The sequence below is a fragment of the Populus euphratica genome, unplaced genomic scaffold (assembly GCF_000495115.2).
Source record: "Populus euphratica unplaced genomic scaffold, PopEup_1.0 scaffold44.1, whole genome shotgun sequence".
NCBI classification, from domain to species: Eukaryota; Viridiplantae; Streptophyta; class Magnoliopsida; order Malpighiales; family Salicaceae; genus Populus; species Populus euphratica.
The window spans coordinates 1,305,604-1,310,988 of NW_011499865.1; the positions used below are offsets into that span (position 1 = coordinate 1,305,604).

At 26.2% G+C, this 5,385-nt stretch overlaps 1 long non-coding RNA gene across 1 annotated transcript in view; it reads left to right on the forward strand.

The window, feature by feature from the left end:
• The window catches only part of LOC105125974 (uncharacterized), a 16,248-nt gene extending 11,732 nt beyond the window's left edge, over positions 1 to 4,516 (forward strand). The window contains exon 3 of the long non-coding RNA XR_842335.1: positions 4,445 to 4,516. This is a non-coding gene — a long non-coding RNA (uncharacterized LOC105125974). The remainder of the gene's footprint in view (positions 1 to 4,444) is intronic.
• Positions 4,517 to 5,385: the final 869 nt, after the last annotated feature.

Below are 5,385 nucleotides of genomic sequence, written 5' to 3' on the forward strand. Positions count from 1 at the left end.
CCCTTATATATATATATATATATATAAGGTTGTATATAATACTAGCCATGTAGTATACTACATATGATCAAAAACCTATATAAGGTAAATACAAGATGAATATACATACATAATAACATTGCATAATACTAGCTAGCAGTACGTTAAGGAATTCTATATTAAGTTCTAATTGTATTTTCTATTATATTTTGTTTTTTTTTTCTTATCTCATTTTCAATGAAATCATTTCATTTTCCTATAAATGATTATTCAACCTTTCAAGAGTCGTATGTGTGCGTGTGTGTGTGTGTATAAGTTTTAGGTCACCACTTACTTTTCTTTCTTTCTTTACAAAAAAGTGGAAACAGAATCAAAACCTGTTTAAAAGAGGAGAACATACATGGTACCAATTAAGCAACAATCACGTCTTTGTGTGGAAACAATGCTAGCTAGAACATCAATCTCATTAATTAAAAGTGAAGAAATTAGGAGAGATTAATTTGAATAGTTTATCTTTAAATCTCTATAGTATTAGTGAAGGTATGTCTTTTAAAACTGTTCATATATATACATTAAATTGGTGAGCAATGATATTTAGTTTATCATAACAAGACATGTTATACATAAAAAGTTTTCAAGAAAAGCCTAGAGTTTATACAAGTTTAAATCTATAAGCATATAAAAATATAACTAATAACAAACATGCCTTCATTGTAATAATAATAATACTAATAGAATACAAGCATACATACTAAACATGTATCAAATTTGCAACTGACACACACACACAAACACTTTAAAGTAATAAAAAAATTTGTTCTTTTTAAAGATCAATTTTTTGTCTTTAAAACTTTATTGCTCTTCACTTGTACAACTAAGATGCTTGCGACATGCCTCTTAAGATTCGAACAATACCCTTATGGTTTATATGCTCTTTTAAATAAGGTCTTCGAACAAAAGATTATGTAACTCAAATATATCTCAACAAGATAAACATAAGCTCTAGATTTGGAAGGAAAATCAACGTATAAAGAGGATAAGAGAAACACTAAAAATAAGATGCGGAAGAATGTGTAAAATATGAAAAAAAATACAATTTAGAAACTCTTCCTTCACCTCTTTTTTTATAGTGAATTCTGAAAGCTAAAAAGTTAAAGAATTAATAAGAATCAATCCCTATCATTATGAATCATTGATTAATTACCATCAACCATGAATTAAATCTAAAAAAACCAAGAGTTTTTTTTTAAAAAACAAAGGGTTATTTGAGATTAATTTCTCATTTTTTTTATAATTTGTTGATTTAAAACAAATTTTCATCAATCCCCTACATGAATGGAAATCGTCTCACCAATTTAAAATTAATTCAAAGATTTATTGAGATATACTGATTTGATAGGTTTCTACATTAAGACAAGTAACTTTTAGCTTTGAACTTTTCCTATTAGATTTACCCTGCTAAATAGTAAACATGATGCCTTAAACTATTTAACCTTTTAAGATAATAGTACTTATATAGTTCTGTACCTATATATTTCTTTTAGTTCTTACTGTTATATTCATTTTGGCACTGAATAACTCATGGATTCATGAGTACTTTAGAGAATTCAAACTTTATCAAAATTCTTAAAGAAACGACTACATCTCTCACTCATATAGATGATCTTTTATTAAAAGTATTATATTATACTCTGTTTGGTGTACCGAGATATGAAAATCATTAAGAGTTCAGCTTACTCTTTATCACATTATCGCTATCATTTATTTCATCATAGAAAAATGTAAAAAATAATAATTTGCTAGTGTTATCGATAATGTTATATGACTCACTTTTTTATTTGAATCTAGATCTTGGGATATCCAATTAGGTATGGTCACCTTCATTACAATCTTTCATCTTTTAAAGGATTTAAGCTCATTCCTCTTGATAAATTACACACAAAACCTCTCTTGAAACCTTTGGTTAACAAATCTATAATATGTTCCTTTAACTTTACATAGTTAGTAAAAATAATCTCATTCAAAAGCAAATGTTTAAAGGTATAATGTCTATGACGTATATGTTTAGACTTCTCATTATACATATTACTTTGTGCCATTTCAATTGTTGACTAATTATTGCAATGAATATAAATAGTTGACACTAATTTTGGCCAATATAGAATATCCTCTAAGAAACTTCAAATCCATTTAGCTTTCTTTTCAGCTTTATCAAGAGCAATAAACTCTAATTTCATCATGGATCTAGCAATACATGCATGTTTGTTTGGAAGATTTTCTTAGCATAGTTGCTCTACTAAGTATGAAGACATACCACTTATGGATTTTAAAATCATAGTGTCAGATATCCAATTAGCATCATTATACCCTTCTAATACTATTAGGTAATTGGTATAATGTAGCCCATTATCCAAGGAGTACCTCAAATAGTTGAATGCCCTTTTTATTGCATTCAACTGATCCATACTTGGATTACTTGTAAATCTATTTAATTTACTATCTAAGCAAACAATATTAAACCTTGTGCAATTTATAACATATATTAGGCTTCCAATTATTCTAGAATATTTCAATTGATTTATTTCCTTAACTTTATTCTTGGACAAATATATATTTATATCAATTGGTGTTTTGTTTGTTCTATTATCATCTTTAAAAACCTTATTGAGAACTTTCTCAACATAATGAGATTGAAATAATATTAATCTATTAGATATCTTAAATTTTTCTTATTCCTAGGATGACATTTGAAACACCTAAAATCTTTCATGTTAAACTTTTTAGTTAATATTTTTCTTAATAGACTTGATCATATGACCATTGTTACCTAAAATTAGCATGTCATCCATATAGAGACTTGTATATTCCTAGGATGACATTTGAAACACCTATATCTTTCATGTTAAACTTTTTAGTTAACATTTTTCTTAATAGACTTGCAATGACATAACCTTTATATATGTTTTTTACATAAATACATTTATCAACTTCATTGATTTTGAATTTGTTTGACAATATAACCTTGCCAAATTTTTGATGCTATTGTCTGGGTGCGTGTTTCAAACCATATATAATAATTTAACAAACTTATAAACTTTATTTTCTTGTCTTTTAATAATAAACATCGCGGGTTATTCCATATAAACCTTCTCTTTAATGTTACCATTTAAGAAAAATATTTACATTCTTTTGATGCATTTGAAGCTTATTAATAGTCGCAATGATTATTAATATTCGTAGGAAAGTTATTCTCGACACAAGTAAATATGTTTCAAAATAGTTTACACCTTTTTGTTGTCTAAAACTTGTAACAACAAGTCTAGCTCTATATTTATCAATAGTGCCATCAGCTTTGACAATGATTACATTTTTTTTTTATGTATTTCAAGTTTATTAATAGTTGCAATGATAATTAATGTTTGTATGAAAGTTATTCTCGACACAAGTAAATATGTTTCAAAATAGTCTACACCTTTTTGTTGTCTAAAACTTGTAATAACAAGTCTAGCTTTATATTTATCAATAATGCCATCAACTTTTATTTTTCTTTTAAAGACTCACTTATAGCCTAATGATTTACTTTTATGAGGAAGATCCATGAGTTCTAATGTATGATTATTCATAATAGATTCAATTTTATTGTTGATTTTTTATTCTAATAAGAAGCTTCTAGACATGACATTGCCTTAGAGTAGGTTCAATATTAGTTTTTTAATAAGTATGTTAAAGAATTAGGACCAAATGTTTCGATCGTTTTTGCCCCTTTTCTTTTTATAAGCTCAACTTTATTATCTTTTGATTAATGATGATTACTTGAAATAGTCTTAATCGTTCTCTTAAGTAGATGAATTTCTCGTACTTTATTCCATGAAAACACATCCCAAATAATATAACATTTCTTGATTCCATAATAGTTTTAGGATGAATATCATCAATACTCAACTTATTTACAAGAAATCAATATGCACTGCTATTATATGCATATTTGATAAATACACAATACATAGTCTTATATCTTATCTTAAACCTTTTAGGATAAGTTAAGCTACATTTACAAGACACCCCAATATTTTGAGTTATTTTTAGGAAAATATTCTATCTTTTCACTGTTTATATGGTGTCTTATCTAACTTTTTATGGGGCACTTTATTAAATATATAATTGGCAACTATAATTGCATCCCCTTACAACTTCTGAGGTGCTTTCAAAAATTATCAACATAACATTCATTATTATTTTTTAATGTCTAGTTTTTACATTCTGTAATGATGTTTTTTATGGTGAATAAGGAGCAATAATTTAATGGATAACACTATTTTAGGAATAAAATTCATCAATTAATGCTTTGTATTCTCTATATTCATTATTTTTTATTATCTTTATCTTTTTGTTAAGTTGATTTTCAACTTCATTCTTGTAGTATTTAAATATTTTAAGAGCTTCATCTTTGCTCATATGCCAAGAGTATAACAATATCTTATAATCATCTATAAAAATAATGTTATACTTGTTTCCACCTCTAGTTTGCATAAACTTTGAATCACCAATATCTGAGTGGTTTAAGTCTAGAGATTCACAACTCGTTTTAATTGTTTGAAAAAAAGATTTTGAGTGGTTTAAGTCTAGAGATTCACAACTTGTTTTAATTGTTTGAAATTTTTTTTATATAAATTTTGATTCTACATAAATTTTAAACATATGATTTTTCTTAAAAATCATACTTGATAATAATTCATGATTTATTAACTTTTACATAAATTATAATTCACATGACATAACCTGTCATATCATATATCTTAATACTCAAGCAAATAAAAAGAAGAGGCATTCTTACTTTTGTTCTAATCATTGGTTACAATGATCATTACATTCATTTTAAAGAGGCTATTACACATATATCCCTTTTTTAAAAGCATATCACTTTAAAATATTATAAATCTATCACTTTAAAAAACCATCTTAAAACTATTTTTTCTTAGCAATGAGTTGGACATTTAGATCTTTCTAATGTCAGCAACAAGCAATACATTATTGATAGTGAGAAGTTTTCAAAAGATCATTTTCAGTATCACCTTTCTAACACCTAGTAACTTAAAGGTTGATGAGTTTCTCATGTATAGGTTTTATCCATCCACTTCTAGAGCACCAATGTCAACCTACCATTACTTAGGATTATTGATAAGGTTGACTTAAAAAACAAAACAAGATATGATCATTTCTAAGAATTCATTAGTAAGGTGATCAACCTCGATGACTTTGGCTTAGAAAATCAATTTTGTAAGGTTTCTTTACTTACCCTTATTTTTGTAATCTTTAGCTAGATGTCTAGTCTTGTTGCAGATAAAACACTTGTCATCTAAATGTTTAAAAATTCCTTTACTTTTTACAACAAGCTTCTTTTGATTT